Raw genomic sequence first — 13,042 nt, 5'->3', positions numbered from 1 at the left:
ACCTAGCACTAGCCCTCACCGTAACTTCTAAACCTAACCTCAACCCTTAACCTAACCCTCTCTCTAACGTTAACCTAGCCCAAACCCTAACCATGACTTAACCCTAACACTTACCCTAAACCAAACCCTCAATCTAACCTCAATTCTATACCTAATCCTAACCTTAAACCTAAAACTAACCCCTAAACCCTAACCCTAACCCTAAGCTCAACCCTCCCCCTTAACTTCAACTTCACCCTAACCCTAACCCTAAACTGAACCCTCACCCTAAATCTAACCCTAAACCAGACCCTAACCTTAACCCAAACACCTAACCCTAACGCTAACTCTAACACATCCTTAACCTAAACTTCACCCTAAACCCAGCCTAACCTTAACCCTAAAACTAAACCTAACCCTCACTATTAACTGAAACTTCACCCTAACCCTAACCCTAACTCTAACTCTAACCCTAACCCTAACACTTACCCTAAACCCTCACCTGAACTGTAAACCTAACCCTAACTCTCACACTAACCCCTAACCGTATCCCCAACCCTAAACCTAATGCTATCCCTAAACTTATCCCTGACCCTAACCCTAAAACAAACCGTAACCCTAATCTAACCCTAACCCTAACATTAACCTAAACTTAACCCTACCCTAACCATAAACCTAAACCTAACACCCTAAACCTAACCTCTACCACTAACTATAAACCTACAACTAATCCTAACTCTTATCCTAACCCTCACCCTTAACCTAAACTTCACACTAACCCTAAACCTACCCCAACCTTAAACATAAACCCTAATCCTAACCCGAACCCTGAAACTAACCTGAACACTAACCTGAACACAAACCCAAACTGTAGCCCTAACCCAAAAAATAACCCTCACCCTATCCTAAACTTCATCCACACCCTAACCCTAACCTTAACCCTAAACCTACACCAAACCCAAAACCTAACCCTAAACCTATCTCTAACCTTAATGCTAGTCCACAAGAACCCTGAACCTAACTCATACAATAGCCCTGAACCTAACCCTAAACCTAATCCTAATCCTAATCCTAACCCTAGACCTAATCGTAACCATAACCCTAACTCTAACCTCGACCCTAAATAGAACACTAACTCTAACCCTAAACCTGAACCTAAACCTAAATCTTACCCTACACCTAACCCTAACCCTAACTCTAACTCTAACCCTAATCATAATACTTACACTAAACTCTGACCTTAACTGTAAAACTAATCGCCAACCATAACCCTAACCCTAATGCTATCCCTAACCCTAACCCTAACACTAACCTGCACCCCTAAGCCCTAACAATAACCCTAACCCAAACCCTAACCCCTTACACCAAAACCTAACCCAAACCTTAACCCAAAATTTCACCCTAACTCTAACACTAAACCCTAAACCTAATCATAAACCTAACCCTAACCCTAAACCAAACCTAACCATGACCCAAACCACAATGCCTAACCAGAATCCTCACCCAAATCCTAACCCTAAACTACACCTCTAACCCCTAACACCTTACCATAACCATAATCCTATCCCTACCCAACCCTCACCCTAAATCTAACCCTCAGCCCAACCACAATGCCTAACACAAACCGGAACCCTAACCCTAACCGTAACACTAAACTTAACCCTGACCTAAAATCGAACCCTAACCCTAAAACTAAACGGAACCCGTAAACTTAACCCGAAACATAACCTTAACACTAACCTGAAAACTAACCTAAACCTTCGCCATAACACTAACCCTAACCCTCACCCTATTTTAAACTTCACGCTATCCCTAACCTAAAGCAAACACTACCTATAAGCTTAACCCTACCCCTAAACCTAACCCTAACCTTAACCTTGGCGCACCTGGAACCCTAAGCCTAACCCTTAAAATAACTCTGACCCTAACCCTCAACCTCAACCTAATACTAATCCTAACCCTGACCCTAACCCTAACCTTACCTTTACCCTAACTTTAACGCTACCATAAACGTAAACCTAACCCTAACCCTAACTGTAACACTTGCACAAAACCCTCACCTTAACTGCAAACGTAACTCTAAATCTTACCCTAACCCTAAACTTAATCCTAAATATAACCCTGCCCTAAACCTAACTGAAACACTAACCCCGAACCCTAAGTCTAACACTAATCCTTAGCCTAAACCTAACCTTAAGCCTAAACCTAACCCTAACCACTTTCCCTAACTCTAACCCTAACCCTAACCCGAACCCTCACTCTTAACCAAAATTTCACCCGAAACATAACCCTAAACCTACCCTAACTTCATTCAAACTCTAATCCTAACCAAAACTAAAACTAACCCAACACCTAACTCGACCCCTAACACTGATCCTAATCCTAAACCTAACCCTAACCCTGACCTTAACCTGAACCCTAACCCCTAACCCTAACCCTCCCACTTAACATAAACTTCATCCTAACCCTAACACTAAACATAACACTAAATCTCCCCCTAACCCTGACCCTAACCCTAATCCTAACCATAAACCTAACCCTAACCCGAACCTTAACCCTAACCCTGACCCTAACTCTTACTCTAACCCTAATCCTAATGCTAAAACTTACCCTAAACTCTCAGGTTAAATGAAAACCTAGCACTAGCCCTCACCGTAACTTCTAAACCTAACCTCAACCCTTAACCTAACCCTCTCTCTAACGTTAACCTAGCCCAAACCCTAACCATGACTTAACCCTAACACTTACCCTAAACCAAACCCTCAATCTAACCTCAATTCTATACCTAATCCTAACCTTAAACCTAAAACTAACCCCTAAACCCTAACCCTAACCCTAAGCTCAACCCTCCCCCTTAACTTCAACTTCACCCTAACCCTAACCCTAAACTGAACCCTCACCCTAAATCTAACCCTAAACCAGACCCTAACCTTAACCCAAACACCTAACCCTAACGCTAACTCTAACACATCCTTAACCTAAACTTCACCCTAAACCCAGCCTAACCTTAACCCTAAAACTAAACCTAACCCTCACTATTAACTGAAACTTCACCCTAACCCTAACCCTAACTCTAACTCTAACCCTAACCCTAACACTTACCCTAAACCCTCACCTGAACTGTAAACCTAACCCTAACTCTCACACTAACCCCTAACCGTATCCCCAACCCTAAACCTAATGCTATCCCTAAACTTATCCCTGACCCTAACCCTAAAACAAACCGTAACCCTAATCTAACCCTAACCCTAACATTAACCTAAACTTAACCCTACCCTAACCATAAACCTAAACCTAACACCCTAAACCTAACCTCTACCACTAACTATAAACCTACAACTAATCCTAACTCTTATCCTAACCCTCACCCTTAACCTAAACTTCACACTAACCCTAAACCTACCCCAACCTTAAACATAAACCCTAATCCTAACCCGAACCCTGAAACTAACCTGAACACTAACCTGAACACAAACCCAAACTGTAGCCCTAACCCAAAAAATAACCCTCACCCTATCCTAAACTTCATCCACACCCTAACCCTAACCTTAACCCTAAACCTACACCAAACCCAAAACCTAACCCTAAACCTATCTCTAACCTTAATGCTAGTCCACAAGAACCCTGAACCTAACTCATACAATAGCCCTGAACCTAACCCAAAACCTAATCCTAATCCTAATCCTAACCCTAGACCTTATCGTAACCATAACCCTAACTCTAACCTCGACCCTAAATAGAACACTAACTCTAACCCTAAACCTGAACCTAAACCTAAATCTTACCCTACACCTAACCCTAACCCTAACTCTAACTCTAACCCTAATCATAATACTTACACTAAACTCTGACCTTAACTGTAAAACTAATCGCCAACCATAACCCTAACCCTAATGCTATCCCTAACCCTAACCCTAACACTAACCTGCACCCCTAAGCCCTAACAATAACCCTAACCCAAACCCTAACCCCTTACACCAAAACCTAACCCAAACCTTAACCCAAAATTTCACCCTAACTCTAACACTAAACCCTAAACCTAATCATAAACCTAACCCTAACCCTAAACCAAACCTAACCATGACCCAAACCACAATGCCTAACCAGAATCCTCACCCAAATCCTAACCCTAAACTACACCTCTAACCCCTAACACCTTACCATAACCATAATCCTAACCCTACCCAACCCTCACCCTAAATCTAACCCTCAGCCCAACCACAATGCCTAACACAAACCGGAACCCTAACCCTAACCGTAACACTAAACTTAACCCTGACCTAAAATCGAACCCTAACCCTAAAACTAAACGGAACCCGTAAACTTAACCCGAAACATAACCTTAACACTAACCTGAAAACTAACCTAAACCTTCGCCATAACACTAACCCTAACCCTCACCCTATTTTAAACTTCACGCTATCCCTAACCTAAAGCAAACACTACCTATAAGCTTAACCCTACCCCTAAACCTAACCCTAACCTTAACCTTGGCGCACCTGGAACCCTAAGCCTAACCCTTAAAATAACTCTGACCCTAACCCTCAACCTCAACCTAATACTAATCCTAACCCTGACCCTAACCCTAACCTTACCTTTACCCTAACTTTAACGCTACCATAAACGTAAACCTAACCCTAACCCTAACCGTAACACTTGCACAAAACCCTCACCTTAACTGCAAACGTAACTCTAAATCTTACCCTAACCCTAAACTTAATCCTAAATATAACCCTGCCCTAAACCTAACTGAAACACTAACCCCGAACCCTAAGTCTAACACTAATCCTTAGCCTAAACCTAACCTTAAGCCTAAACCTAACCCTAACCACTTTCCCTAACTCTAACCCTAACCCTAACCCGAACCCTCACTCTTAACCAAAATTTCACCCGAAACATAACCCTAAACCTACCCTAACTTCATTCAAACTCTAATCCTAACCAAAACTAAAACTAACCCAACACCTAACTCGACCCCTAACACTGATCCTAATCCTAAACCTAACCCTAACCCTGACCTTAACCTGAACCCTAACCCCTAACCCTAACCCTCACACTTAACATAAACTTCATCCTAACCCTAACACTAAACATAACACTAAATCTCCCCCTAACCCTGACCCTAACCCTAATCCTAACCATAAACCTAACCCTAACCCGAACCTTAACCCTAACCCTGACCCTAACTCTTACTCTAACCCTAATCCTAATGCTAAAACTTACCCTAAACTCTCAGGTTAAATGAAAACCTAGCACTAGCCCTCACCGTAACTTCTAAACCTAACCTCAACCCTTAACCTAACCCTCTCTCTAACGTTAACCTAGCCCAAACCCTAACCATGACTTAACCCTAACACTTACCCTAAACCAAACCCTCAATCTAACCTCAATTCTATACCTAATCCTAACCTTAAACCTAAAACTAACCCCTAAACCCTAACCCTAACCCTAAGCTCAACCCTCCCCCTTAACTTCAACTTCACCCTAACCCTAACCCTAAACTGAACCCTCACCCTAAATCTAACCCTAAACCAGACCCTAACCTTAACCCAAACACCTAACCCTAACGCTAACTCTAACACATCCTTAACCTAAACTTCACCCTAAACCCAGCCTAACCTTAACCCTAAAACTAAACCTAACCCTCACTATTAACTGAAACTTCACCCTAACCCTAACCCTAACTCTAACTCTAACCCTAACCCTAACACTTACCCTAAACCCTCACCTGAACTGTAAACCTAACCCTAACTCTCACACTAACCCCTAACCGTATCCCCAACCCTAAACCTAATGCTATCCCTAAACTTATCCCTGACCCTAACCCTAAAACAAACCGTAACCCTAATCTAACCCTAACCCTAACATTAACCTAAACTTAACCCTACCCTAACCATAAACCTAAACCTAACACCCTAAACCTAACCTCTACCACTAACTATAAACCTACAACTAATCCTAACTCTTATCCTAACCCTCACCCTTAACCTAAACTTCACACTAACCCTAAACCTACCCCAACCTTAAACATAAACCCTAATCCTAACCCGAACCCTGAAACTAACCTGAACACTAACCTGAACACAAACCCAAACTGTAGCCCTAACCCAAAAAATAACCCTCACCCTATCCTAAACTTCATCCACACCCTAACCCTAACCTTAACCCTAAACCTACACCAAACCCAAAACCTAACCCTAAACCTATCTCTAACCTTAATGCTAGTCCACAAGAACCCTGAACCTAACTCATACAATAGCCCTGAACCTAACCCAAAACCTAATCCTAATCCTAATCCTAACCCTAGACCTTATCGTAACCATAACCCTAACTCTAACCTCGACCCTAAATAGAACACTAACTCTAACCCTAAACCTGAACCTAAACCTAAATCTTACCCTACACCTAACCCTAACCCTAACTCTAACTCTAACCCTAATCATAATACTTACACTAAACTCTGACCTTAACTGTAAAACTAATCGCCAACCATAACCCTAACCCTAATGCTATCCCTAACCCTAACCCTAACACTAACCTGCACCCCTAAGCCCTAACAATAACCCTAACCCAAACCCTAACCCCTTACACCAAAACCTAACCCAAACCTTAACCCAAAATTTCACCCTAACTCTAACACTAAACCCTAAACCTAATCATAAACCTAACCCTAACCCTAAACCAAACCTAACCATGACCCAAACCACAATGCCTAACCAGAATCCTCACCCAAATCCTAACCCTAAACTACACCTCTAACCCCTAACACCTTACCATAACCATAATCCTAACCCTACCCAACCCTCACCCTAAATCTAACCCTCAGCCCAACCACAATGCCTAACACAAACCGGAACCCTAACCCTAACCGTAACACTAAACTTAACCCTGACCTAAAATCGAACCCTAACCCTAAAACTAAACGGAACCCGTAAACTTAACCCGAAACATAACCTTAACACTAACCTGAAAACTAACCTAAACCTTCGCCATTACACTAACCCTAACCCTCACCCTATTTTAAACTTCACGCTATCCCTAACCTAAAGCAAACACTACCTATAAGCTTAACCCTACCCCTAAACCTAACCCTAACCTTAACCTTGGCGCACCTGGAACCCTAAGCCTAACCCTTAAAATAACTCTGACCCTAACCCTCAACCTCAACCTAATACTAATCCTAACCCTGACCCTAACCCTAACCTTACCTTTACCCTAACTTTAACGCTACCATAAACGTAAACCTAACCCTAACCCTAACCGTAACACTTGCACAAAACCCTCACCTTAACTGCAAACGTAACTCTAAATCTTACCCTAACCCTAAACTTAATCCTAAATATAACCCTGCCCTAAACCTAACTGAAACACTAACCCCGAACCCTAAGTCTAACACTAATCCTTAGCCTAAACCTAACCTTAAGCCTAAACCTAACCCTAACCACTTTCCCTAACTCTAACCCTAACCCTAACCCGAACCCTCACTCTTAACCAAAATTTCACCCGAAACATAACCCTAAACCTACCCTAACTTCATTCAAACTCTAATCCTAACCAAAACTAAAACTAACCCAACACCTAACTCGACCCCTAACACTGATCCTAATCCTAAACCTAACCCTAACCCTGACCTTAACCTGAACCCTAACCCCTAACCCTAACCCTCACACTTAACATAAACTTCATCCTAACCCTAACACTAAACATAACACTAAATCTCCCCCTAACCCTGACCCTAACCCTAATCCTAACCATAAACCTAACCCTAACCCGAACCTTAACCCTAACCCTGACCCTAACTCTTACTCTAACCCTAATCCTAATGCTAAAACTTACCCTAAACTCTCAGGTTAAATGAAAACCTAGCACTAGCCCTCACCGTAACTTCTAAACCTAACCTCAACCCTTAACCTAACCCTCTCTCTAACGTTAACCTAGCCCAAACCCTAACCATGACTTAACCCTAACACTTACCCTAAACCAAACCCTCAATCTAACCTCAATTCTATACCTAATCCTAACCTTAAACCTAAAACTAACCCCTAAACCCTAACCCTAACCCTAAGCTCAACCCTCCCCCTTAACTTCAACTTCACCCTAACCCTAACCCTAAACTGAACCCTCACCCTAAATCTAACCCTAAACCAGACCCTAACCTTAACCCAAACACCTAACCCTAACGCTAACTCTAACACATCCTTAACCTAAACTTCACCCTAAACCCAGCCTAACCTTAACCCTAAAACTAAACCTAACCCTCACTATTAACTGAAACTTCACCCTAACCCTAACCCTAACTCTAACTCTAACCCTAACCCTAACACTTACCCTAAACCCTCACCTGAACTGTAAACCTAACCCTAACTCTCACACTAACCCCTAACCGTATCCCCAACCCTAAACCTAATGCTATCCCTAAACTTATCCCTGACCCTAACCCTAAAACAAACCGTAACCCTAATCTAACCCTAACCCTAACATTAACCTAAACTTAACCCTACCCTAACCATAAACCTAAACCTAACACCCTAAACCTAACCTCTACCACTAACTATAAACCTACAACTAATCCTAACTCTTATCCTAACCCTCACCCTTAACCTAAACTTCACACTAACCCTAAACCTACCCCTAACCTTAAACATAAACCCTAATCCTAACCCGAACCCTAAAACTAACCTGAACACTAACCTGAACGCAAACCCAAACTGTAGCCCTAACCCAAAAAATAACCCTCACCCTATCCTAAACTTCATCCACACCCTAACCCTAACCTTAACCCTAAACCTACACCAAACCCAAAACCTAACCCTAAACCTATCTCTAACCTTAATGCTAGTCCACAAGAACCCTGAACCTAACTCATACAATAGCCCTGAACCTAACCCTAAACCTAATCCTAATCCTAATCCTAACCCTAGACCTAATCGTAACCATAACCCTAACTCTAACCTCGACCCTAAATAGAACACTAACTCTAACCCTAAACCTGAACCTAAACCTAAATCTTACCCTACACCTAACCCTAACCCTAACTCTAACTCTAACCCTAATCATAATACTTACACTAAACTCTGACCTTAACTGTAAAACTAATCGCCAACCATAACCCTAACCCTAATGCTATCCCTAACCCTAACCCTAACACTAACCTGCACCCCTAAGCCCTAACAATAACCCTAACCCAAACCCTAACCCCTTACACCAAAACCTAACCCAAACCTTAACCCAAAATTTCACCCTAACTCTAACACTAAACCCTAAACCTAATCATAAACCTAACCCTAACCCTAAACCAAACCTAACCATGACCCAAACCACAATGCCTAACCAGAATCCTCACCCAAATCCTAACCCTAAACTACACCTCTAACCCCTAACACCTTACCATAACCATAATCCTAACCCTACCCAACCCTCACCCTAAATCTAACCCTCAGCCCAACCACAATGCCTAACACAAACCGGAACCCTAACCCTAACCGTAACACTAAACTTAACCCTGACCTAAAATCGAACCCTAACCCTAAAACTAAACGGAACCCGTAAACTTAACCCGAAACATAACCTTAACACTAACCTGAAAACTAACCTAAACCTTCGCCATAACACTAACCCTAACCCTCACCCTATTTTAAACTTCACGCTATCCCTAACCTAAAGCAAACACTACCTATAAGCTTAACCCTACCCCTAAACCTAACCCTAACCTTAACCTTGGCGCACCTGGAACCCTAAGCCTAACCCTTAAAATAACTCTGACCCTAACCCTCAACCTCAACCTAATACTAATCCTAACCCTGACCCTAACCCTAACCTTACCTTTACCCTAACTTTAACGCTACCATAAACGTAAACCTAACCCTAACCCTAACCGTAACACTTGCACAAAACCCTCACCTTAACTGCAAACGTAACTCTAAATCTTACCCTAACCCTAAACTTAATCCTAAATATAACCCTGCCCTAAACCTAACTGAAACACTAACCCCGAACCCTAAGTCTAACACTAATCCTTAGCCTAAACCTAACCTTAAGCCTAAACCTAACCCTAACCACTTTCCCTAACTCTAACCCTAACCCTAACCCGAACCCTCACTCTTAACCAAAATTTCACCCGAAACATAACCCTAAACCTACCCTAACTTCATTCAAACTCTAATCCTAACCAAAACTAAAACTAACCCAACACCTAACTCGACCCCTAACACTGATCCTAATCCTAAACCTAACCCTAACCCTGACCTTAACCTGAACCCTAACCCCTAACCCTAACCCTCACACTTAACATAAACTTCATCCTAACCCTAACACTAAACATAACACTAAATCTCCCCCTAACCCTGACCCTAACCCTAATCCTAACCATAAACCTAACCCTAACCCGAACCTTAACCCTAACCCTGACCCTAACTCTTACTCTAACCCTAATCCTAATGCTAAAACTTACCCTAAACTCTCAGGTTAAATGAAAACCTAGCACTAGCCCTCACCGTAACTTCTAAACCTAACCTCAACCCTTAACCTAACCCTCTCTCTAACGTTAACCTAGCCCAAACCCTAACCATGACTTAACCCTAACACTTACCCTAAACCAAACCCTCAATCTAACCTCAATTCTATACCTAATCCTAACCTTAAACCTAAAACTAACCCCTAAACCCTAACCCTAACCCTAAGCTCAACCCTCCCCCTTAACTTCAACTTCACCCTAACCCTAACCCTAAACTGAACCCTCACCCTAAATCTAACCCTAAACCAGACCCTAACCTTAACCCACACACCTAACCCTAACGCTAACTCTAACACATCCTTAACCTAAACTTCACCCTAAACCCAGCCTAACCTTAACCCTAAAACTAAACCTAACCCTCACTATTAACTGAAACTTCACCCTAACCCTAACCCTAACTCTAACTCTAACCCTAACCCTAACACTTACCCTAAACCCTCACCTGAACTGTAAACCTAACCCTAACTCTCACACTAACCCCTAACCGTATCCCCAACCCTAAACCTAATGCTATCCCTAAACTTATCCCTGACCCTAACCCTAAAACAAACCGTAACCCTAATCTAACCCTAACCCTAACATTAACCTAAACTTAACCCTACCCTAACCATAAACCTAAACCTAACACCCTAAACCTAACCTCTACCACTAACTATAAACCTACAACTAATCCTAACTCTTATCCTAACCCTCACCCTTAACCTAAACTTCACACTAACCCTAAACCTACCCCAACCTTAAACATAAACCCTAATCCTAACCCGAACCCTGAAACTAACCTGAACACTAACCTGAACACAAACCCAAACTGTAGCCCTAACCCAAAAAATAACCCTCACCCTATCCTAAACTTCATCCACACCCTAACCCTAACCTTAACCCTAAACCTACACCAAACCCAAAACCTAACCCTAAACCTATCTCTAACCTTAATGCTAGTCCACAAGAACCCTGAACCTAACTCATACAATAGCCCTGAACCTAACCCAAAACCTAATCCTAATCCTAATCCTAACCCTAGACCTTATCGTAACCATAACCCTAACTCTAACCTCGACCCTAAATAGAACACTAACTCTAACCCTAAACCTGAACCTAAACCTAAATCTTACCCTACACCTAACCCTAACCCTAACTCTAACTCTAACCCTAATCATAATACTTACACTAAACTCTGACCTTAACTGTAAAACTAATCGCCAACCATAACCCTAACCCTAATGCTATCCCTAACCCTAACCCTAACACTAACCTGCACCCCTAAGCCCTAACAATAACCCTAACCCAAACCCTAACCCCTTACACCAAAACCTAACCCAAACCTTAACCCAAAATTTCACCCTAACTCTAACACTAAACCCTAAACCTAATCATAAACCTAACCCTAACCCTAAACCAAACCTAACCATGACCCAAACCACAATGCCTAACCAGAATCCTCACCCAAATCCTAACCCTAAACTACACCTCTAACCCCTAACACCTTACCATAACCATAATCCTAACCCTACCCAACCCTCACCCTAAATCTAACCCTCAGCCCAACCACAATGCCTAACACAAACCGGAACCCTAACCCTAACCGTAACACTAAACTTAACCCTGACCTAAAATCGAACCCTAACCCTAAAACTAAACGGAACCCGTAAACTTAACCCGAAACATAACCTTAACACTAACCTGAAAACTAACCTAAACCTTCGCCATTACACTAACCCTAACCCTCACCCTATTTTAAACTTCACGCTATCCCTAACCTAAAGCAAACACTACCTATAAGCTTAACCCTACCCCTAAACCTAACCCTAACCTTAACCTTGGCGCACCTGGAACCCTAAGCCTAACCCTTAAAATAACTCTGACCCTAACCCTCAACCTCAACCTAATACTAATCCTAACCCTGACCCTAACCCTAACCTTACCTTTACCCTAACTTTAACGCTACCATAAACGTAAACCTAACCCTAACCCTAACCGTAACACTTGCACAAAACCCTCACCTTAACTGCAAACGTAACTCTAAATCTTACCCTAACCCTAAACTTAATCCTAAATATAACCCTGCCCTAAACCTAACTGAAACACTAACCCCGAACCCTAAGTCTAACACTAATCCTTAGCCTAAACCTAACCTTAAGCCTAAACCTAACCCTAACCACTTTCCCTAACTCTAACCCTAACCCTAACCCGAACCCTCACTCTTAACCAAAATTTCACCCGAAACATAACCCTAAACCTACCCTAACTTCATTCAAACTCTAATCCTAACCAAAACTAAAACTAACCCAACACCTAACTCGACCCCTAACACTGATCCTAATCCTAAACCTAACCCTAACCCTGACCTTAACCTGAACCCTAACCCCTAACCCTAACCCTCACACTTAACATAAACTTCATCCTAACCCTAACACTAAACATAACACTAAATCTCCCCCTAACCCTGACCCTAACCCTAATCCTAACCATAAACCTAACCCTAACCCGAACCTTAACCCTAACCCTGACCCTAACTCTTACTCTAACCCTAATCCTAATGCTAAAACTTAC

The sequence above is a fragment of the Elephas maximus genome, chromosome X (genome assembly GCF_024166365.1).
Source record: "Elephas maximus indicus isolate mEleMax1 chromosome X, mEleMax1 primary haplotype, whole genome shotgun sequence".
Lineage (NCBI taxonomy): Eukaryota > Metazoa > Chordata > Mammalia > Proboscidea > Elephantidae > Elephas > Elephas maximus.
This window is presented reverse-complemented; position numbering follows the sequence as displayed.